Raw genomic sequence first — 25,517 nt, 5'->3', positions numbered from 1 at the left:
GTAGTGGAAATTTCCAGCGGATAAAACTGAGCATCGCGATCATCTCTTCTATGCAGCGGTATTTGTCCATTCCTGCTCATTAATGTCGTCCAGCAGCCGTCACACTACAATGGTGCCAGATGTCCTCTTGAAGGCTCTCTATGTTCTGATTTTGGATATTGAGCTATTGTATGATGTTGCCTATATGTTCTCGTCTGTCTCTGAGCTGCTGCGTCCCTTTATCATTTCGTCTTATCCCCCTCCCCCTCCCCCCATCGTGCTGTTCTTGAATTCGAGCAAAGATAATCGTTGGTAGGGTATCACATGCTCCTGACAAAGTATGGTTTCTCACCGACTGTGGCACTGTTTCTAAAAACACTATTTCCGTTGTGTGTTGCTTAGAATTTGAGGGAAGAGCCAGAGGAAGCCCAGGCAGCACAAGCCGAGCGGAAGGATACGGCCGTTAGTTGGCGTCCTTGTCTTAGTGGTCTGATGCAACCGCGACGATAATTTGGAAGTGACAAGCTAAACGGGCGCATGGGAACAGTCGATCAATCGAGTCACTTATAGCAGTGATCCTTGCTGTTGCCATTTAAGTCGTTGATTCAAAGCTACCCTAGTAACGAAGTGTCGTCGGATTCGGTGGTAAGCGTCGGCGATATCGCCGGAACAGTGGCGCCTCGATCCTATATCGTTTTGCCTCCTTCAGTTGTCGTTGCGGCTCCGTTTTAGCTTCATTCGTGCTTAGTGTTCGCGTTCATTCGATTTCGTGTCTTGTTCCAAACAGAACAGAATATTCTCGATCTAAATTTCAGCTGTGGCCAATCAGAAGACCGAGGCCAAAACAAAGGTAAAAGCGGTGGTCAATTTAGCTCGTTGGAAGTAAACTAACTTGATTCTTTTTTTATCTAAAGAAGTGTTCACACATTGTGTTGCCTTTATCGCACTACAATACGAGCATTCAACCAATTAAGTTATTTGAGTGAAAAAAGCTACTGACATTAATGAGCTTCTCTGGAATAGCACCAGTATCGCGTCTATTTATTCAATGAGACATTACCCACCTATCAATTAAGTAGCTATATAGTTAGCTACTATTTTAATTGAACGTACCCAAATTAAGGATAATGCAAAACTATGTATTGGCTAAAGCGAGTGACACGTTCAGTTCTTGATTCTATGCAACAAGGCACGTGTGAAGTGAAACAGCTGAATCATCGGTGGCGCAACAATCGATGGCAGCTTAACAGAAACAAACTCCATTTCTCGAGTCACCTTTTTAAACTTTCAAGTTTCCAAAGTAACCCTTAAAAAAACCTCTACGTACATAAGCATTAATTTCGCTTATTTTTTGGCCTTCGAATCTAGCTTGTTTACAATCGAGGCTTAGTTCTCTTCTGCTCTGTACGACTACTATCAACAACAGCTCTGTCCAGGATAGCTCTGATTGGCAAAAGTTAAGTTATCGCTCCCTCAAGCAATTCTAATCTTCTTTTGTTAGTATATACAGTTGAAACATCAAAGCAATCTGAAGGTTGATGAACATGCTAGACGGCTGGCTAACGATTAATCAAATATAGTATAGCGAGAGAGAACAAAATATTAGGAACCTCTGTTATGGTCCACAAATGGACATCTTGAAGGAATAACTATGGCAGGACCTCAACAGAGAGCAGAGCACATTTGAAAATGTAAGCCGGCCTCTTAATGAGTAAATAAGTATACAATCTTCTCACTGGCTGCCCCGATCAATGAGACTAGGCACTTCAATAGACAAAAGGGATGCGTTGTCTTAAAAAACGGCACACACCTTGACATATCGATCCTTCATAGGGAGGCCGTGTTGCATAATACCAAAGATACTGGCTGACAGATATTGTGAAGCTGTTCTACGCGATCAATAACTATCACCTTAAACCCGACCTGTGGCGGATCGTCTTCCTAAGCGTCGGTTGCGATCACGTACTCGAAGGTTTTACTTTTTCAGTGAAAAAGTGTGCTCTTCTTTTTTTCCTTTTTGCTCAAATTTTGGCTTGATGCCTGTTGACGTGGCCTCACTTTGTCCTTTTAGAAACAATGGCAGCAAATGTCGCTGCTACAAGCCGCATCTTTGAGATGTGTGCACTAGCTAGATCTAAGACAAACAGTATCAGACGACGGCCGCGAGCGAGGCGGTGAGTGCATTCATGTACCGTGTGGATCGGCATAATCAGGAAACCTCCACGCTTTTCAGCGTAGACATGTACTTGCTATAGGATCGTGTTTGGGCCCTCTGGAGGTATCATTTGCTTGTTTGAAGTCTTCGTACCCAGCTTAGTTCAATTATAACGGTTGAATGAAATGCAAAACATCTATGGTACGGATAAGTACGGTTTATACTCAAGATGAATCCTAGAAAAGTTGAGAATCTATACGCACGTTGTTAGTAAGTAATAGCTTAACATTTTCGGTCGGGTTACTGGAAACGTTAGTATATGACCATCAGTTACTGTATAACGCCTATATTCGTCAATCCCTTTGGTTAAATACACTGCACTTGATCAAGTGGGACCAATATTATTTAATTCGGTCAACATATACCTACCTTCGGTGCAGCAAACATGGGTCAGGGCGCGATACCGTCCATTTACAATATCTCTACACTCTCCAAATGCTACAATATCAACCTTCCTTTCTAATATACATTTGTCTGTACTAATAATTTGCAATCACTAGAAAATAGACCAGCTCTGTTGCCGTATGCCAGTCCGTAGTAATAATCATCTTTTCACTAAACTTAAAAAAAGACACGTGAGGCGCTCTAGATTCGAAATCAGCCGTAGACGCAATTCGTCTTCTGCTGAGGGCCAGCCGTCTGAAGCAGCGCTTAAGGGGAATTTGACCTGGAGGAAAAACACAGTACTATCTCGCTGAGCTCGAAACGAGCCGCTTGAGCACGCGTGTTTTCCACGTTTGCTCGCTGTCTTCGAATCAGAGTGGTCGGATATAACAAGGTTGCTGTTATGGTAATAGTAAGTTACTTATCATAATTAAGTTTTCATGCTCTGCAACAAAGGCACACAAATTCAAAACTGAATAGTGGATTATTCGTGGTAGGGAAGCGTTTTCAAGCCTAAAATTAATGAAGAGACTTGTCTTTTGGGGAGTTCATTAATTAACTTTGTTTCAGACGTCTCACCCATTAGAAGCTTGGATGCACTTGGGTCGGTGAGGAAGTGTCTGTAAGTGTAACCATTTACTCGTTCTGCTTTTGATCACTCAAGGCACGTAATACATCGGAGAAAATTTTTAATATCTCAAAAATCGCAGCTTTACGGTTGACAGGATGCCTTCGTGTACTGTGATCACTCGATAGAAGCGACAGTTATACTTTCAGTATCCGAATGGAATATTTTCATTGGGGGTATATTGGGGGTTCACAGTACTCCTTTACAGCTAGTAGGGGAGGGCGGGTCAAAAATACTATTGTGCTTTTTCATGTGCAGTTCGTCGAAAAAGTAGGCTTATAATTATTCATATACAGCAACAGAACGGGTTTACAGCTTCATAGTGATGGCGTTAATCAAGTGATTACTCGTCATTGATTAACGAGGAACAAGTAGTCGGTAATTGGGTCGGAATTTTTGGTTATGATCGTTTGCCCTCGTATGCTATCAGTTTGTCCAAAAAATCTACATCCTTACGGATATCCGTTTTGGTCGAGGTTTTCAGCCGTTGGGGCTGCAACACGTGATATTCGTGAACATAAATCGACTTAACGTACATCCACGCTATGATATTCATGTATCACGCACGTAGTCGCTTATCTTACGCACGTTGAACGATGGGTTTCGTAGCTTCAGAATTGGCCCAAGATGAAAGTGTAAACGAGACAAAAGTAAATAGAACACGGGAAAAGGACCACTTTCGTGCTCTACATATAGTTAAGATTATAGAGAGAAGAGTAGAAAATCCTATAGACGGAGAGCTATCATAATAAAGCCCCTAGAAATAACAGTTGTAGCCAAATTCTAGTACTATCTCACATAATGCGGTTTCAACAGCATCATTGAATTTCTCAAAAGCTGCTTACTTTAGGTTTACATCTTAGCATAATATTTTGGTAAAGGTCCTGTAGCTTCGGCAAAGATACTTTGATTTCATCACACTATTTCCTATATACATATATATCTGACACAGTTAGACGGAATATTTACAATGCTCTAACAAAATCTTACACACGAACCTTCCTACGATATTATTGACTGTCTTATCATATCGTGGAACTTCCAGTTAAGAGCTTTAATCCGCGATGTAAACACTCTTCCTTAATCTACGGGTCAGACAGAGATCGCCCTTTCACCAGCGTGGCTGCGTTCATCCGATTAAGCTATCCAGTTTGCCCTGACGTTCGTTACCTGCAGACCGATTCAGACATTGGTACGAAATGCTGAAAATAAAATTACAATGGCTACCAAATCTTCTACTTGCCTATTACTTCAGATTAATTCGCCTAAATGGATATAACAGGCACCAGTTGATTAATATGACATTTCAAATAAGCGATTGTTGTGTATTTAATTCAGTAAAAAAAAGAACTAATTAAACACTGATTTAAGATAGACAGCGGAATTATTTAGAGGGCCCATTTCTTTTTCTACAATACACACAACATAATGACCCAATTACATATGTAGAGATCTTACGTAAACAGCGGCTGGGTGGTTGATTGTCGCAGTGTTAGTGCATTTCTTGGTATTCCAGAGCGCGCAAATTTCAAAAAAAGGGGCAAAGCAACTGACGAAATTTTCGGAAAATTAATGTAGCGAATGTCATTACGGTAAATACAAGACAAGCTTTTGCGATAATGTGATTATTCGCTTTCAACAAGGGAAGCATCGGCAAAGTAGCGAGGATATTAGCCACTTCAAGTTTTAACCATGCAAGACAAGAAGTTCGTGAAAATTGTCAAGGATGGAGGCATACGAGACCGCAAAGCCTTGAACGGATCGAGCCATAATGATCGATTGGCTTGAATTAAGCTTTGGGTATTCGTGAGAAAGTCAAATAGATTGCTGAACGTCAAATTCTGCACACGAAAGTCTCAGAAGCTTCCCTCAAGGCCATACGGTCCTATTTTAAGATCATGGAAGTTAATGTCTGTAGAAAAATTTCAGTTCCTCGTTTCATTTTTCCATAGTGCCTCAGACTTTAATCTGGGTCAAGTGATCGAGATCGTTCCTTCCATTGGGAAAGCACGCTGTGCCATGTTTGTGGGAAGTATAAGCCGTTCGTTGCCAACGACTCGGCGATTCACAGAGCTTTCGATTTCTGATAGTACACCTTACCTCTTGTGCTGCCGACGCCGTCATAAATGATATCCCTGCGTTTGGCTCAATGACTTTTTATTGTTATACAGGCGCACTATGAGCTTTTCGAAAGCTTCGTCAGTTAATTTTACGTTTGTTCCTTCGATATAAATTGCGTGAGACATAAAAAAAAAACTGTCTTCTATCACAGGTATACATTATGGCGGGTTCAGTTTTTTACTCAACTAATATATATTCATTACGGTAACAATAACGCATTATTATAATTCAATTAAATTGACGTAGGTTACCGCGGTGATCAGGCTTTCTTGATCGCCACAGTAGCTGTGTATTGCACCCATTTCTATATCGGTCGTTGTAATCAGTTAAGCGTTGGTTCTTCTTAGATCTTCATTTTGGTCGCTGTCAGGTACTCCCTACTCAACCGTCTGCACTGCATGCTGTACATATGTAGTTTGTGCAAGAGTAATTATATTAGGCTGCACAAACCAGGTATCCTTACAGTGAAATATATTTGGCAGAAAAGTTGAGTTTCGCCATTTCTCCCTATCTACACTCTCGAATGAGCACCATGGAAAAGAAAGCGACGCTATTGTTTCTGTCAGCTCAAGGCACCGATGCAATTCCATGGCATTCGTTGATGCCAAAGTGTTTCAACGATCCCTAGGTTGGTTTACGTGTATGCGGGTGCACGTGTTTCGACGCTCGTTCAAGACACGCGCTAAACCCAAATTCATCTTAGGTAGGTGGCCATTTGGGTTAAATGGCTGAAAAGTTGAATAGCTGTCTCTTGTCAGCCATTACGCAACGACCCGTCGGCGTGCAAGATAGGTTGTCTCCGATGACCAACGGTTGATGAGGTTGACTTTTTGCTTGAGCTGCAATACTGCGGCTACCTATGCCGTACAGTGATCTTGGGTTTCTCTAGGGCTATAGATTAACTGTAGAGACGACTGAGCAATTAACCAGGGGATGCCTAAACGTGCTTATGCAACGTATAGCATAGCCTGTTAAGGCCTAAGCTTCCTACGCAAGCCCAAATTTTAAGGCACGTGGATTTGAAACAGAATTTGGAATTTGATAGAGATCTTTGATAGGTTCTATGTTGTTCCGTGCGAACTTACTATAGTATGTGATCTGTTACAAATCGATCATGTTTATCCGGCGAGACGTCTTCATCCCGCGACCTCTATCCTCAGCATCCAATGAAATTAATTCCACATCGTGCTACCCGGATCTCGTCACGACCTTTTAGCAAATTGTGAAATTGTCGCTTAAACGCGCAGCTGAATTATACAAATTTCGGCGTCCGACGCCGTCGAAGGCGTCCTAGAGTCATAACGGCCCCGTTCGTCATGATGCGTACTTTGCTGTCATGAGCGCATTTTTAGCGATAACGTCTACCCGCCATATTCAATAAGGTTGACGCATACGTATTTCCCGCGGAAGATTAACAGATCTAGGATAGAAAAAAAGGCCTTCTTCTGGAGACATCACAGCCACTATACGTTCGCATGCGTTACAGCCTAAATTGTCCTGTTCGGTCAATACTGTCTTTTCAATGACACTTTCCTTTTGCTCGGAAATATAAATCGTTATCTCTTTTGACTGGAACGGTATAGGGTGATTTGCTTATAAACTTCTCGTAGTACATTGATCACTGATACCCATTGATGGGTTTGCCGCTCGATGCTCCGTCACACCATTTTTGAGCGATGCTATCGTGATTGCCGTAGAGACGGCAAGTTATATCCCATGTATCTGACTTAGCTCCTGGCCGGGTTCACCTGTTTAAAACAGGTTATCATCAATAACGTTCGTAAGTTCTCCATTGCGACTTAAAATATTCCCTGTACCCTCACACCTCAGTATGTGCTGACAAAACTAGAAATACAATTCAGTACGGATTTAGTAATGCTCTGCGTGTTTAAGTATAGTGATAACAATGAAACCTCAGCATTTAGAAAGCTTTCCTGCTAGTTGTAGGCCACCCCTGACAATGATCTACAAATAATAATTGTTTTTTTTTATCGGTGAATTGATGTCCCTTGAAAACAATAAGGGTTGTTATTACTGTGACTGATTTATCCAAGCATAGTAAGCACGCTATATGATACGAACAGCTAAAGACGACCGACAGGGTCGATATATACACGCGAGACGAAACATCGCTGATGGTTATAGGTTACCTCACAAGTTACTTTACGACTATTTGTGGACGATGAAGTTTTCAGTTTATAACGGTTTATATCTCAGAGGTGAGCTTGTTTACTTGTCAAAGCAAAGAAGTTCCGATAAGCGACAGTGTGGCTCCCTTGTCGACCTGACGCCCAAAGGGAATTTTCTTATAGTAATAGTAATTATTAACTATTATAATCTGTCGGTAATATTCGACACTGCTATCCAGGCGCCAGCGAATTACACTTTTTTTTTGCACTTATTTTGTGCACACATTTGCACTTAAATTGAGAATGGAGATAAAATCGTAGTTTTGTCGTAATACAGCTCGTACTAGTCATTACTAGTCTTATACGTCACATACTGAGGATGGGGCACACGTTTTAAATCTAAAGCTGGATTCAATTTGCCGCTCATTAGTTTCGTAGCATCAACGAAAAAAAATATATATATATTAAAGCTTTCCGAAGATTTAGGTGAAGGGGTAATTTAACGCGCTAGTAGAACCACGTGGAGCGTTTGTGCTCGCGTAGTGGGCTGCGTGTTTGGCTACTAAAGCAGAGGAATACGTGGTAGTCTAGGTTCGAATCCGGGCATGGGTACCTTTCGTGTCATACTAAAAATCGGCCCTCTGAGCGCTTAATGGCATTACGGTTTGTATAACTCGAAATATTTAGGTACATATAGAAATCCCGAGTCTTTGCTTAGTTCAGTGTCCATGCTCTTTTTTTTAGAACTCTATTTATTCATTGTATAAACCAAAAGGCATCAGAAAGCGTGAAAATTCCAGATGCCAGCTGGGAAGTCCTAACGAGCCCTCCTATTTCCTTGCTGCAATTATTACAGTCAGCCACCTAACCTAAACAGTCTCGCAATATGTAACGAATTACTCAAATAATCGCGACATCGACTGATCGTCTCGTCTGGTCTTGTCAGTCACCAGCTTGAAGTTCTAAGCTTTAGCACTGTATAAGCCGAAGCAGCTGTTAGCTCAGGGCCATCGAAAAATCCCAACTGCAACGGTCGCTGTAGCTGTAGCTGAAGCAGTGAAACTTCCATTGAAATCGACTCAAGAGGAAACGACGTAGAAGTTTGTCTATCTGAACTCGACTGTCTGCCTACGTGCCTCGTCAGCAGAACCTAACCGATTTCACTAACGCAGACGCGAGGCCACTGCTGAAAAGGTGGCATGGAAAAAGTGCTGGTCCGACAGCTTCACTACCTATTCATCTTGGAGAGCGCACGTCCTATCCACGCATTCCTACCACCGAATCAGCTTTCGACTTTTCTATTATTGAGTCGGGTCTGTTTCGTCTCGTGCCGTAGCAAGATTCCAACTAATTACTTCTGGACGCTCTCGCCCAGACATTATAACCTGGCCATGTATTTAGCCTCGGTCCTAATTAGAACAAAATTAGTCTTGACACCATCAAACATGAGTATACAGGCAAATATCCTCCTGCATAAATCAGTCATCATAATTATTTGGATAATTCGAAATCAACAAAACCTAGAATAGTTACTGTTCAGGCACGGTTTCCCCTCGTCCGTACAGGCAGAATTATTCAGGACCCCTATATATCAATGGATCGACGGTCAAATTGCGATACTTTTGGTGGGTGTTTCATTGTGGCCGTTCACCTCATTGCATTATAGAAATGCATAGATTTGAAAAGAACTATCCAAAGAACCTTTTTGACGGCAATCTATGAGAGTGTTCAATTTATAAATCGAGTGTGATACTGAATATTTCGGCCAATTGCTCTAATTATCCTTCAATGGACAAACAATTATTGATTAACAAAATTATTATAAGGCACCATACGTTTCTAATAATGTTCCTATTATTTTTGTTATTAATCGGACTTTCCAGTTCATCGTACAATGGCTTATTTTTATTAGAATTTAGCTTTCAGTATTTAACGGAACAGTTCAGCCGAACGCGAAGTATGTGGTAAAGCGCTTTGAGTTCTACTGATGTTGCCTTCTTAAATATCATTGTGGACGGCATATGCTGTTTAATAGATTCATATTTTCACCAGAGAAACAAGTCAGTATCAACTATTTGCGAAAGTACTATTTTGTACCACAAATTCTCTTTCAAGCAGAACTAAGGCTTTGTTCTATAACGACTTAGCGGCATGGGATTCACCCTGACAGGCCCAGGTTGAACATATACTTAACCCGTATTAGAAAAAAATTAGCATAAAAATAGGTTGCGTAGCAAAATTCCCACAGGGTAATAAAAGGAAATTCGCAGGCAGATCTCAGCCGTCAGTATAAAAAGGACATATAGAAAAAAGTATCCAGCTGACGGGAAAACCGTCAACGTCTTTAGGTCTGGGAAGTTAGTGAAATCAAGAAAAAAATAAACGCCTTTTTTCGTCAAATGACCATTGGCGAACTGTCTTAATTTCACGACGATATCCTACGTGTTTGCAATAATGTACGAATAAATGGAATAGTGTTTTGTATAGTAGCGGGATGTCGCTCTTCGGTAGAGTATATTTAGGCCTTTTGCTCTTCACCTACGGCCCCAAGCAGCGTCCAGATGCATATCTGTCTACCTATAATTTCGGAATGGGCTTCAATACAGAACTAGCTTTAGACACATATTGCCCTTTTTAAGGAATGAGATTTAAGAGATGATTTAGAGCTATAGCGAAAGGGTTAAGACTTGCGGGGCCGCCTACAGCAAACGCTTTCTTGGTGCTCATAATGGTTACCTCCATTGTATTTGACTAAATGAAGCCCTACCAATACCCTGAATGTGCCTGGTGCGACGGTGACGAGTTCGAATAGAAGACTCGTAAGGAAAGAGTTGATACCTAACCTTAAATTGTATAACCAGTTCTAGTTATTCCGGTATAGATTCGAGCACGACTCTGCACGCTGAGATTTACTCGATGAAAATCTCAGCGTGCAGAGTCGTGATGATCTTCTAACGACTATTGTAGTGTTCTCTATCCCAAAATGGAAGCTTTGACGCGCAGTTCCTATGGAAGTTCGAAAGGGGTCCATCAATGACTAATAATTATTAGTTTCTGTTTCACGCTAACATCGGATTTGGTATGCTATTGTGTGTTGTTAGTGGCAATCTAATTTCACATCGTTTTATTTTTTTCTCGAGATTGACGGTTTTCTCAATTTACGTAGACTAGTATTGCGGGCCTTTAGAATAAAGTTCAACCACTGTCGACCCAGATCTCTGGTTTCCAGTACTACGCGTCAACAGGAGACATGGTAGATGCATGTCGGATCAAATAGCCGGGGTCACTCTGTGTTCTCTACCACACTAGACGAGCTGTATCCTTACATCTATGAGCCTATTCTAGTTGTAGCATTGTCTGTTTGCAGCTCTCTGGCCCTTCTTAGTTGGCTTAGCCGTTCTTTCTTTCTTTCTTTCTGAAACCCTCGAAGGCTGCCGAAGCCCAAAAATGGCCTATCTGCCTGTTGTGTCGCAAATGAATTTAGCAGTTTTAACCTATCGTTTGGCATATCCCGCGGGCCTTGGTTTTGGAGTCACCTTCAGGTTACCGCCCCGTTTAAGCCTTCATTCTACCGATGTATCTTGCATCTTCCAACCCATGACATACTAACACCATGCGAAGAGCATCCGCGCTAGTGGCAGTGAACGCACGTGTCAGGCGAAACCCAATCTGCGTAGAACTGATTAGAAGTCGCTGCGCTCTGGCAGAATTTGAGTGGCCTACCTAGTGCCCAAGATAGTATAACCATATCGTAATCTTCAGTATAAGATCTTTAGGTCCGGCCCTGGACTCGTTCGCTTGAGTGGCCGCTCGCTCTGCTTGTTTTATTATCAGAGCTGTGGCTTCTCGTTTTTTTTTACTCCTTTCGGTCCTGCTTTCCGGAGTCTTCGCCTTACTTAGCTTTCACATCCTACGACAAAGCTCTAACTAGGATTAGGGTCGCCGACGTGCCGACTGTTCCATAGGCTTAAAGGACTCGCATAGCCATAGTTCACAGCATTTTCATCATTTTATGAATCCTATTTTTCTGATGTAACTAGTTCGAGCCATATTGGTGAGCCAAAAAGACCTATTAGCTCAGCCGCCAATGTTCAATAGCCTTCTTCTCACCTTTTTAGGACCGTGTTGAGGAGGGTCCTAGCGTTTTTTGCTTTGTTGATTTTACCTTTGCTACCTAGTTGCAGGTTTAGATAGCTAGCCTGTCGATGGCTGTCGAATCCGACAGATGAAGAAGGATGTTTGATAGCTTAGTCAATTCACTCTAGCAGTGTCTTTAGTGCATGCATTGTCTTGTTTATCTATTCGAGATGTATATCTCAATAAACCAATAAAATGCTCATGAGGAACTCATACTTACCCGAAGCCCCGACGTTGTAAGACAGATTTGTTACCTTTGGCACACGGACGGACCACATTTCGCTTCGCATCACAGGAAGCTCAACCCAATTACCAGCTGCCGCCTTACGGAGTGGCTTGATATATAACAAGTCGGTGATGCTCGGTACGTCTCTCCAGAGAGTGCTATGAGAACGCTAACTGAAACCCTTAGGAAACATTTCATACAATAACGAAATTAGTACACCAATCGAATCGTCAACGATCTCGACTTGACCATGTAGCTAAGTAGTGACCTAGAGTACCTTCGTTATACGTATATATATACAGAGGCAATCTTTTGACAGTTGGAGAAGCAATAAAAAAAATCTAAAATGGTCAACACAGTTGACACTCAGCAAAGGAATCCTTATACCATTTATATGTTCCTATTCAGCTATTTTATAAATATATATAGTACAAGGAATATAATTAAATGCATCCTGGATGCAATGCATGCTAATGTTATTGTATTGTCATATAGCATTTGCGGGAGAAATGATATGGGGGTGACAATGTTATAATAAGATTCTATCTTTGTTGCCTCCTGTGACCTGATCAAATATGAAACACTCTCGAACCGTTTGCTCGTTCGAACCAAAGAGATTTTTGCCTTACCATGTGTATATTCTAGTTATACAACTATTATTGTTTATTCTATTCAATACATTTGACCGAAATATTTAACGTCAATCGCAAAACTAGCTAATAAAACTTCAAGGAATTTGGAGTCCTCTAAGCAGACCGCCTAACAACAGGTTGAAAAGATCATCTTGCGTATGGATATTTTAGGCACGCTCGGCCGAGCTGTTGTCAGCATGTCCTTCTTTCTATTCATCCGTTGAAAATGCGTTAATCAAGTTGCTTCGAAGAACCTGTCTTACAAGTACAATTTTATAATACGCTATATAGGCGTCGAGAACGATTCTACGCAGCATCGCGTCCGACATGACGGAAAGACTAATTCAGGCCTGCTGCTATTCGTGAAAATGCGGAAATGGCGAACGCCATTCAGTGACGCAACACGTCAATCCGGAGAACGGAATATCCGAGCAATAACTCAGAAACAATCCTGATATTCGGATAGGCCTTTTTCAAGCGCAAAACACGTTCAACGCTACAACTGTCCATACATAATGCCTTAACGATATATTGTTTCTACCATTATCTCCTGCCTTTCCGTTTTGATTCAGTTCTCCAATGCTGGTTATTATCCAAGCTGACTAGAATCATCTTAAATTAACAGATATGCTGTGTTTGACGGGTATGAGAGGGTTTGTAGGCTGTTGACAAATGGCATAGCGACCCACAGAGCGAATATAAGTTGAATGATACGATACGATACGATACAATAAAACTGCATCAACTTCCGTTCCGTCCCGTAGAAATAAGTTGCAGTGCACGCTATTTTATCGTTGATTATATCTGCTATGGCACCATACAAGTGGAATATTCGTAATCAAGGGCAAATTCAGTGTGTTGATTACGCAGAACTGGATGTTAGTGGTAGTAACAGAGTGCTAAATTTATAGCTGTAGTTTGCACAGGGCCGACAACTAGTATATAATACACTAGAATTTTTTATTACGGGTACAATTATCCTCGCGGAGAAGGCTGTCGAAATATCTGAGCTCTTAATAACAGGCTATTAGAGTTGGTAAAATGCGTAAGAGAGAAACAACACATTTTCAGGGCGGCTTCGAGCATTACCTTCAATTTATTTTTCGAGCCCCAACAACCGAAAGCATATGAAAATAGTCGGACTCATTAATCGTTGCTACCATGCTTTTTCTTTGCTAGAACTCAGATGTCGCTCAAATAGTCATATCTACATGGGTGAACATCTTTGTTGTTTGTTGACGTAAGATCTCGAAAACGTTGTCCGATACCTTAGGTGATGCTCTGCTAGCAACAAAAGCTTTTTTTGTTGAAAAAAAAGCTTTTCTCGAAAAAAAAAAAACAAAAAAAAAGTATTCTCGACGCATCAGCTTCGCTATTATGCATGAAGCCTTTACAGCAGTGCGCAAAGCTTTTATTGCCTACTCATATCTAGAGCAAGATCTATATGAAAATGAATAACGTGTCCCCTGTGCTGTAATTTCGCAATTTTAGGACTTTTATTAGATAAAAAATATATATAGGCAAAACTATACTTGTGCAACAACAACAACGAAGTGATTCAACTAAAATAATTTATGAGGTATGACCGTATTGAACCCCTATAAAGTTTTTACACTTATGCATGAGTTCTAGTACGGACAAATGTGTCAGTTTATTCCTGCGAAGCGCAGAGTTCGCTCTGAAAGTGTGAGAATCCTCCATGGCTCGACTATCGAAACAGGGGGGTTCGTAGTGTTAATGTGTGCTCAGGCGCTGATTAAAGCACCAATAAAGAGCCGTAAGATTTTTTTCTTGTTCTAATTATTTTGGAAAGAATATTTCTACGCCTAGAAAGTCTAAACAAACAGCTTGTTAAATCAATAAGTGCCTCGTCACACGTCTGAAATACTCTACCGAAAATAGCGTTTATCGTCATTTTTTGGCACATCGATCATTATTTGTTGCTTTTGCCAATAAAACGTTCGCAGACGCCTGCTACCCTTTGGTCGCGCTTGGTGTCTAAGATGCATCCGTAAATACGACGATATGTCCATTCGTGACTATACTATAATAGTAGGATATTTCAATGAGATATTTTTTAGTTAGTCTGCCCGCATACCTAAGTATTTTCACGATATAGCAAAGTAATTGGAAGAATTTAGGTTCTCTTTTGGACGAATTTGTTTAGCTTAGTAAGCAAAAAGAAGCAAAAATTGCAGGCAAAACCCACCAGGTCAATAGCAGCGAGGCCTATTGCATATTTGTGCATCGAATCAGAACCTTTTCCAGGACTCAGCTTTTTAGTTATTGTCTCCGTGTGAGACAATAGTGTATTAAGCGAAACAGCGTATATCTTCAGTTTATAACGACATTCACAGTTAACTCTATATATAGAGGATATAAGGCTAGTTAGTAAGGCATGTAAAGATTGAATAGGAACAGAGTTGCTTGACTCAATCCAATGATGCTGTTAATATAATCTAATGTTACTATAACCTAAATATTTATTGCCGAACTGTTGAAGATCGAAAAAGTAAGTTAACCAAACAAATAGCCAACTTACAGTTAGTTATTTCGATAGATATGTAAACTGCAACTTAAGCGAACGTTCTACCGAAAGCTTTATTTGTTCTCGAATAAAGATTAAACGTTGTTCAAATCTTCTCGTACCTAGTCAAAATGCTATCAGTAATGTGTACGCACATTTGATCTAAGCCTGTGGCTGCATAGCATTGACAGATGGCTTGAAATAGCCACAGATCGCAGACTACAGGTTCCACCATTATACAATGGATAGATGATCCTCGTAAGACCGAGTATCTCGCGTGTTCAACTGTTCTAAATGTACCCCAGTTATGTATTTCACTCATTAAATAGATTTCTTATCCCTCTCCGAAAACAAATGTACAGACATCCTCGACGAGCAAGCGAAGTAGCATAAGCTAGCTACAAAGCGATGCTAGCGCTTAAAAAGGCTTTCTCTGACAGGTAAAACCTATCAGACTTTGATTACGTGCTTACGCAGTATAGGCACGCAGAGCTTTCTCGCATTTTGGGTTAAGCTGCACGTTTATCGTATTCCTAGCCGAGCCCTTTCGGTGAAAGTTTCTTTTTTGCACTAGTCTCGCGTGCATCTATAGATTCACACGTGGACGCATTGGTATCTACAGAGATGTTGAGTTTCGAGTATTGAAAAAGAAGACGAAAATGGCCAAAATCTCACATTGCCCGTCATGTTCGCAACGAAGAAAGAGAAAGGATATGCTGCGCGTTCGTCTGTGCTTCAGTGAGCAAAGCCAGCATCTGAGAAGCTTATACCGGTAGTTTGTCGCAGACGACCAAGTCAAGCGAAAAGTGCAACTTTGGCTTTGCCTGCGCAAGTATTTGAAGTTTGGCGGGGAAAATCCTGAGGCGGAGGAGTAAAAGTTGGTCGGCGCTCGGAAGACTCTGTGCCAAATTCGAAATAGGAATTCGAGGACATAGTGCTTTGAATTAATGAAATACAAGGGAAAACATTGTAGTTATTTATAAAAGACACGAACGAAATTGCAAGTACGTGCTGCAAAACTCAACCATACAGCATATTTGTGGTCAATAGCACATTAGGTTTGCCGTGCCCTGAATCCTTGCATAGATCGATAGACGTTCAAATATTACAATATTAATTATAGAACATATAAATGATATGAACAGTTATTCATAGGATAGGATAGGAGAACAGGATTCATAGGGCAACTCTTCTAGACTGCGCAGGAAACAGTATTTAGCAGTCCATCAAGTGGAAAGATTGCGTGCATTGTTAGCCTTTTAAGCTTAATTCTTTCGGTCTAGACTTAATCGATATCTCGCAGGAACACCACCATTCCCTAGTGGCCCACCCTTCGCCGTTTTCGGACAGCATCACCGACAGATGCCGTCTATAGGCATCCCTACGCGTCAAAGCGTTCTGCTGTAGATCGCTTCCATGACAAAGCCAGGGAGAAAGCCCCAGTGCCACTCCCTGTTTTCGACCGTCCAGGCTAAGTTGTCCTAGGCTTCGGCTTGATACCGACGGTCATTTCCACGGGAAAGGGGCCAGGGGCCCATTGTTGTTGTAATCAGTAGGATGTGACCCGGCCGGCCAATGGAATGCAGGACGTAACAACGAAGTATATATATATATATTATACACGGCCCGAAGTGGACTGCTGCGGCTATCCTACGCGTAACTTATCCCACATTTTCGGATAGACGTACATTGGCTCAGAAAATGCTACGCGGGATGCTACTAGCTAACACATGGAACAGCATGATCAGTATCTATGACCACGAAGCTATATGATGCGGGACGGCAGCTTTCTCAACCTCCAAGGAAAGCACGCAGACAGATAGATCGCCGTTGTGTGCTATGTCTGATGATATCTGAACTGGTAAAAGGTCATCGCGCTGCTTGCATTTCTCACAGGCGGTAAACAATACAACATAGTAACAGACTATGTAACGGCAGTTGTCGTATACTTTGTAAGAAGTATAGGTTCTGTAATACTTTATTTATCTATATGGTGCTGCGATGGTAAGGTGTTTGCCTCATGTAACTGGTAGGACCGAAAGGTTTGAATACAGATGCGACACTTTCCCCATAACAAAACCCGGCGAAAACGCTTTCCGCCGACCTCCCCAGACTACTTGTATTGAATTGCGTATTCTAATAGCTCCTTAAAGCAGCACGAAAACATCGGCGGCACAGTTTGTCGCAGAAGGCCTGTTGTCCATACCATTGAGTTTAGCTAAAATGATTTGGATCTGCATAGGTATCTAACAACGGGGATCTCAATAATAAGGGCTTATTATAGGCATGCATTACTGACGCAGGTCGAAGATTAAACAATGCAGCTTGCTATGTCAAGGCTGGTAGCAATGTTTAGGTGCCAGATGGATAAGGAATACCAAAGCGCTTTGCACGTAATCGCACAGCGACTGGTAGTAGTAGTAGCACACGCTGATCTATTGTTCTTGTCAATTGTTTACGCAGGTGAGCGTGCATACAGACGTGCGTAGGTACGTAACAGCAGTCATGCTGCATGCATGCCGCCATTCTTTTACGGAGGTAATTGGGAAGCCAAAAGTGCGATACGCGCAGTTTTGTTCCAGCCGAATGAATATTTCCCGACTTTTCACCAACAGATTGCTCAAATTAAATTGATCCAACAAACCACATGGAACGATTTATAGAGGGTAACGATACTGCAAAAAAAGTGCCGTCTTCAATTGAAAAGAACAGGGCCACTGTTTCGTTAACATTGATCGTACGCTTGCAATCGGCAGTTGTTAACATGCGTACATCTGTTTAGTGCACGCACCGAATAGCGTAAGCATCCATATGCAAAATGCAACGCGGATCACAAAAGATTCCTATTTGACAAACTACATCGGACTGGATTTTTTGATGTTTTTTTACAAATCGTACTTTCACTGTTAATACAAATTATAGCTTAGATAAAATCAAATTCACAAAACAGTCACTCGAACATTCGTAAAGCTTGTCGAGATCACAGCGAGCGAATGAGTATTGCGAATCATCGATAAATAATAATATCCTGCACTTATTTAGTGCGAAATTAAAAACGTACTGCCGTAGCCATCTTTAATCCCGTCAGACCATTTATAGATCTTTGTTTCAATATTCTGGTCAGCAGAGTCATGGGCTTGTTATTAGCACCTTACTCCTAGCACTAGGTTCGGCCTGGTTCGTGTCGGCTTTTGTTTATCAGTGTACGTTCTATTTCCAAATCACGTTCTTCTAAAACATCCCGGCCAGAATATGGGAGACAATATTGCCGTAAAGTTACTTCGTGAATGAACGCCATTCTTGCCCTATGAATTTCGTAAAAAGCTAGAGATTCATACATTGCGTAGATCCTATTGCGTTCTTAATTGTGCAGGCACGCTCGGTAGGCATACACGCTAAATATACTACGGGTAGCCTTAGGTAGTTAGAAACGAATAAAGGCGAACAGCTAAACCAGTAACGTGTCCCGGTTCGGTCGATATCATAGATTAGCAATATCATAAGCATATGTCGCCCGTCAGCGGAATTGTAGTCGGGAACTTCTGCAAGCTTCGGACAATTTTCTATGTTACATATCTAAGCATTACGTACACAAGACGAAGTCGATTTCCATATGAAAATAGATACTTCATTTTCGGCCAATCGCAGGAGGTAATACTGTGCTTTCTTTTGAAGGCATGCGTTCAGGTAAAGGTGTACAACAAATTTACCGACTTGGCGCAGTTAAACTTCTATTTTTCGTAATATGTTACGTGTGTTTTATGCAGAATTATTCATATACATTCATGAAATTCTCATGGAACGAATATTGCCTCAAAAATACCTTCAACAAAAACCTAAATGTTTTTATTTGTTCTGTAATTCTATTGAATATTGTATTTGGTCTCCATTTTTTAATACTGCTAATAATTTTCTATAGCATTTAATTTTATCATTTCAACACATATTGATATTGCTATATCTAGATGTCTTCTATTACACCATAACGCGCTCAACCATACGCTTGTGAATTGTTTGCTGAAGTATAGTCCGGCGATGAAGATTATCAGATAAAGAAGACAACCTAAAATAAAAGCATGTATCTACGGAAGTCATTACCTTGTTAATCTCGCTAGTAATGAAGAGCGACAACGTGGAGAAGGTCTTGCCAAGAGAGGCGCCATATGTAGCACTTTGTCAAACAGTTTCGGTTGGGCGTCTATACAGCAGCTTACAAACGTCATAGCATATGTCAAACACAGGTCAGGAAACTATCCAGGACGAAGTTCTCTATCGAGGCCCAAGTCTGCGTGTTTAATCGAGTGCGGCAAATTCAATTTTGACATGGGTGGCCTATGGTGGTTCTTTCCCGATCGTCTACAGGCCAAATCAAAGACACGGGGAAAAAAAAAGCAGTAAGAAAACAAGACGCGTACAATCGCAGCTAAACGGAAAAAAAACAGGAACACTAACTTATATTCAAACGTCATTCGACTTCAGCTACGCTTTGGCAATATAGCCTCGCGTTGCCCATAATAAGAAGCTTCTATATACATCGAACGCCAAGCGGCGGTACCGGAGGTTAGAGTCGAAATGTTTAGTACAAGTCTAGCCATATATGAACGAATTATATATTGAAAAGTAACCTTTTAAAGCAGTTCAATCGTTAACGTTGGATCACCTTGAATGTACGTTTTGCGGAGCATTAGTCGTATACATGTACATTTAGCCAGATCCCTGGACTGCCATTACATTACAGAACATTTAGAAGGCTATGGATACGTTAATTCAGTTTCGAAAACAAACAGATGACGATCATGGAGTACGCGGACTGAAGAGTAGTGAATAATGTAGATGTGCGTAGCGAACTAGTTTTGACAATGATGCTACAGCCGGCAGAGATGTATTTCTTTAAAGCGGGTTCATGATCAGGTAGATAGTTCTTGATCTGTGGGGCTTACCTACGCATCTCTCCAGCAGGTCTACGAAACAGCATGGTAACAACGGGATATAGTACGAATTTAGCAACGTTCAAATTTGTGCTAGCGATGGCCGCATGTTTGTGCTTACCATGGAGGTGCCTTCAAAGAGGTACTCATCAGCCACCCATGCTACGCCGTTCCCTGTCAGTGATAAGGTGCTATACAGTCACAAATTAGGGCGGTCGTAAATGTCAATGCTGCGCTAGGTTAACATGGTTAAAAATCACAATTACTAACTCTTCTCAGCATTGAGAAAATCGCATCGATCAGAACTGGAGTAGATTTTACGCGCCAAGTTTGTCTGCTGTCCTATATAAAGAAAGGGAAGCCAATGTACTAAGTATTGACAGCTATTTAGACTGACGTGCGCTAATGACCGAGGAGAGGGTAGGCAGTGAGTATTTCTGATGGTTCTTTGCGCTGATCGTACGGGGCCTACCAGGTTTAGGCTATCCTTAATAAGGCATCGTTGTCCCTCTGGTACGATGCAGACCACACCACAATTCATATTGCACGTTGTATGATGAGCAGTGATTCATACCGCAAAGCTCATAGATGCATAGAATACACGTAAAAAACTATGTGATGATTTTCCTTTATTAGCTCGGGGGACGCTAATGACTGTGACCTGGACGGAACAGTTCTTTATGCCCGGAGTGGAGTAGTTCCGCAGCTCTGTCATTAGATATTCAAGGAGCAAAAGCCACCTGATTCTCTCGATGGAGGCGAGCAATGCGTAGTATGACATATAGTATTGTGGATAGGCCAAAGGAATACATACCTAATATTCACAATGAACTGCTACGTCTCTGAAACAATGGTACACAAGGTTATCGAACCCTGTCGCAGAAGCACGACATGTGAGCGACACCACTGAAAGCATGCAAGTTGTTACCTACAAGGGACGACTGGTTCTGCTAGTAGACAATGGACGCATGTCTCTTTCCGCCTACGGTGAGACAACATCCTATCCTGTTTAGTAAAGGTATTTTTAAGTGTAGATGAGGGGTCTCGAACAGAAATAAGATAGGTCGTATATGTTGATTTCGAGGAACCTTATAACGTCGTATATTCACAAATTATGACTATACGTATACGTAGCGTATTGTTCAAAACGATGCTAAGACAAATACTACTGCGAAACAGGTCCTACTTGGGATGCGCACCTTGTACAATAGCGCATTATAAGATGGGAATAGCAAAGCTATTGGTGCGCCTCTAAGCATTTCTCTGACATAGATTTTGTTCCAGATACGATCTTTGGCTTGCTAAGACGATTGCGAGTTGGCGTTTACAGACCAGCTTCTTGAGTCCTGTTTTAGACGTCGTTGTCGTCTACGTACCCATGTTAAGCAGTTGCGGTCAACATTGTCTCGCTAAAAAAGTGCAACGATTCATTAATTCATTTGGCGAAATTTCATAGTTGTAGGCTGAACAATTATATGAATTATTAAATAGGCAAATAACAATTAAAGATAAATAAAAAAAGAAAAAAAAAACACTAGTTACTTTGTCGATATCAGCCGCGAAGGGCTTTTGATGTAAATCACCTTATACGAATGAGCTCGTTGTTATATTGACGAAATGTACCTAATGGTCGTGTGGCCCTGTTCGAGGTCGGTCAGTACTCGCTCCCAAAGGAAGAGACACGCTAAAAGGTAACATAACTTACGCGTTCTGTACTTCCCTATCTACAGTTCGTAATATTTCCAATAATTTGATACAATTAGAGAAGATACCGCACGTTCGAACTGATGCGGTGACATAATTGAAATAGCTAATTCGGACGGTCGTTGCAATAGGAACCACAGACAACACTGCAATTTGCAATCGCAGGTTTGATTGCATTTTGCTGTAGTGGTCGAAACAGCCATGCTGTTCTATATATATATATATATAGAAAAAGACCAGAGCAATTAACGTTATCTAAGGGTGACACAAAGGGAAAATGACGGGCTACACATGTCCATGGCGTGTTCCTTGAAACGATGCTTACACGAATTTGAAGGCACACCTGGATAATTCGGCCATTCAATATCTTCATTTTGCTGTTGTTGTTAGCCGAGGCTTTTTTTTTTTTTGTTTTTGACATAATTTCACTTCTGCATACGCGCAGAAATTAGTTGGTTAGTATTTATAGTTTCCATTTCTGAAGAGATTTGTGGCGTTTTTCTTATTTAGCCTTGTAGAAATATTGTGTGTTCACACAGCTATCTTGCCATAGCTCTAATTATGAATATTTTATTAATAATTTATGTTTATTTTACCGGGACCATTTGCGTTAGGTGTCGCGAGTGGTGAGCGAATATCGATCACCGTACTGAGAAATGTTAATGATGTTGTTTATATTTGACGTTCGTCAAAGAACATAGAAACTAATCATATATAGACCTTGTAGTAACTACCTGTGTGCTTAAGTCTAACTTGAATAGAATTCATTTTACGCCAAAAGATTACACTTTTTTTTCTGCGCATTGGTTTGGAATAGCCACTGGTTCAAGCCCTGTCATCAGCAGTAGCTAGGGAACATTTTCTTTTTATACCGGTAGCAAGTAGTTCGATGTACAATTGACTTGTAAGCCGTTTCAGTAGAAAAATTCTAGTATCAATTAAGCGCTAGCGAAAAGCTACACATTTGTCTATAAAGATTTTTCATGTCCAACTGCATGCCAGACGTAAATCCCTTCTAACACAACTTCATTTCAACATGTCTACGTTTTTACGCAATTTGAAAATCCTCGCCAATCTAAATGTATTCAAGTCTAATATGTTCGTACACCTAAAAACCATCGCACTGTAAAACTGCAAGGTTGAAGCCGCCCGTTTGACCCTGTTCTACACGGTGGCTTTGATTGAACTTAAAAAACTCCCTCCCATCTGGCTCACGCTACATGGCCGTGCTTGACTGTTCTGATTGGTGACAATGCTTTTCGTGAACCTGCTCTGCAAGGACGTCACATGCTCCGATGGGCTCGATGGCCCACGTACTTCCGGATATTGCAGGGGCTCTAAGTCGCGTCTTATTCGTTGCTTCAAGCTCCACGGAAGCACCAACGAACAGACAAGGAACAGTCGCCTGCAGGCTCGCCGTAGACGTCCTAACGCCAAAATGATCAAACCAACAAATTCAATATTTTCCGAAGGTTCCCGTCAACTTTTGTTTGATAACTGGGTCACTTGAAATGACTTGTCGTCTTTTGTGACGCAGCCTAGCTAATGAGCGCTATATGCTGCTGTATACTGTGACTTTGAGGGGTCAGTATTTCAATGGGCAGTGATGAATTTAAAAGCAACAGAATATTTTAGAAGTACGGGAACGCTATTGTTTGCCGTTATTATCTACACTATGGTTACCTAATACCGCTTGATTTCATTTATATATTGCCCCGACACTACATTTAAGATTTGGTCTTCATTGAAGATAAACCGGTAGAGCTAGCGGAAGTTTCTACTTCGACGCAAGCTGTCGACGGCTCGATTTTTGTGCGTTACAAGGGCATCAGGGCTTGGAGCGTCGCGGACGATCATTCAACCGAAAATACCACGAGTGCAGATACTTATACAAATAAACAGCAGCTTAGGCTGAAACGATGTGGAGGGAGAGGGAAAACGTAGAAGCACAGATATTTGCCACGGATCGTTGTCATCATATTATCTGTGCATCATTTTGCAAAGGATGTCAACCGTTCTGAAACCTAAAAAAATCCTGGCCTGAAAATACCTAAACGATAATTCGCTAAATACCTGTATACGATGTTGAGAGGCTGTATGACTAGGCGAAATTGCTTATATTTCGCCTGTGGGACTCTTTCTTCAACCCAGCCAGCCTAGTAAAAGGTAAAGACAAAATACGGATGTGTTCATGTTAATGTAAGCGAGTTAGCTATTTGCAGTTAGTCCTATACGGGAAATTGCCTGTGGCTTAGTGACATAACGGCAAAAACGTCTTTGTTTAACAAAACTAAAAATATATACGTATGCTTAAATACAGTTTTCGGCTATGACGAAGTCCAGTTCTCGAATCAAAGATTATTATTTTGATCCACCTGCTGCTGTTGAAGGCAGCTCCTCAAAATAGCAGTCAACCACTCACCACTAATTGTTAAGGATTCGCTAATTATTTCCATCTCCTCCTAGACAACGATTTCCGATTGACCAATTCAACATTTTTTCCAGCCGCCTCCGTTATGTTTCGGCTTTCGTTTGGATACGCTGTAACTGTTTTTTAGTTATTTGCCGTTCAGTATTTCTAAATAACCTGTCTTTTTGCAGGCCTCTTGCTACTAAGGTATGAAACCAGGTTATCTGACAATGCCTTTTGAAAAGAAGTGGACGAGATGACGCATAAACTGCAACAGTAGGCACTGATGCGGATCAGATAGAAATTTCATTTGCTCATGCTGTGATAGGCACAATCTTTACTTAAACAGATGTTTTGTCCTCCAGCCTGCCAGCGGGACGACACAAAATTGACTTCGTTTTTCTTTTCTATGAAATAAATATACATAGATGATGGCGTAAATTGAGAGAAATAGAAACGCAACTGCTGTTTAAGTTGTTCTAAAAACGAAAACGCTTTAAACAGTAAATTTAGTCAAGCTGCCTATCGAGAAGAAGCCAGTAAGATTAGGGATGATTTCTATACAGCTAACTCTGTGATTTCAGTTCTCTTACCGTTGGGTCGCCAGTCTTTAGCGTCTGCTGTTGCCCGTCATGATCGTCCGTCAATTTTGCAACATCGAACCAGACGCGGCCCTCTGCTACTGCGACTATCTCTGCTTGGGTTGCAAACACGAATGGGTGGCCGTACACACACACACATTCAGATTTTATCAACAGCCCAATAACGACCCTAAAATTTAATGCGTTTCATTTAGGTGACTACCTTAGGTGGTGACCTTAGGTAAGATCAGATAGCCAAAATACAATAATACACGATACGGTTTTAGGTCGTATTATACAAGTGCAATCATACCAGTTGTCACTTGTATTACTGTGTTACGCGTATTTGCTTTCGTTTCATAAAAATATGTTTCGGTCTACTATTCATACGCAAGCAGCTCAGTAAAAATTCGCTCCTTTATAAATATATCACGTTTCATTAAATGGTCTCTGGTGTATCTAATTTTTAAAAAATGAGTTCGCTTCGAAAACTGTTAAGTTCAACGCCGAGCTAATTTCTCTTGGCTTGAGCTCCGCAGAGCAGTGTCTATTTGCTGTGCTCTTCACCGACATCCTCAACGGACGCAGATAGGCGTATTGATTTTGTAACCGAAATTATGTCGAGGCGCTGTGTCAGCGAACGTGGCGAACCTGGACTTGCAGAAAACGAACGCGCATACAAAAATTGTCGATATTCGACTTGTGCCTAAATAAACCATGGATAGTAGTTTATTTTATCGTAGATTTTTTATGAGGTTCAACTGTTTCCGCTCTACGGACTACATGCTTAGTGGTAGCATAATTTTACACAGCGGAGTATACGTCATATATGCCTACATAGTTTATATCGCGTATGATCTACTTGATATAGCTAGAACTCATATGCCTATAAGTTCTAACTATATCAAGCGCGCGG

At 41.2% G+C, this 25,517-nt stretch overlaps 2 long non-coding RNA genes across 3 annotated transcripts; one reads left to right on the top strand and one right to left on the bottom strand.

Annotated features, from left to right (window-relative positions):
- The first annotated feature begins 525 nt into the window (after positions 1-525).
- LOC147756522 (uncharacterized) lies at positions 526-4,441 on the top strand. Its single transcript, XR_015324116.1, has 2 exons — positions 526-829; positions 4,252-4,441. It is a non-coding gene; the product is annotated as an uncharacterized LOC147756522 (long non-coding RNA).
- LOC111248168 (uncharacterized) lies at positions 4,245-20,402 on the bottom strand. Of its 2 annotated transcripts, none has more exons than XR_002672427.2 (4): positions 20,028-20,402; positions 19,077-19,334; positions 11,814-12,000; positions 4,245-4,376 (listed from the first exon to the last, which is right to left on the bottom strand). It is a non-coding gene; the product is annotated as an uncharacterized LOC111248168 (long non-coding RNA). The 2 variants fall into 2 exon arrangements; XR_015324117.1 differs by lacking the exon at positions 20,028-20,402 and adding an exon at positions 19,604-19,769.
- Between the last annotated feature and the right edge of the window lie 5,115 nt (positions 20,403-25,517).

The sequence above is a fragment of the Varroa destructor genome, unplaced genomic scaffold, assembly GCF_002443255.2.
Source record: "Varroa destructor unplaced genomic scaffold, Vdes_3.0 BEIS01000003.1, whole genome shotgun sequence".
Classification (NCBI taxonomy): Eukaryota; Metazoa; Arthropoda; class Arachnida; order Mesostigmata; family Varroidae; genus Varroa; species Varroa destructor.
This window is presented reverse-complemented; position numbering and strand designations above follow the sequence as displayed.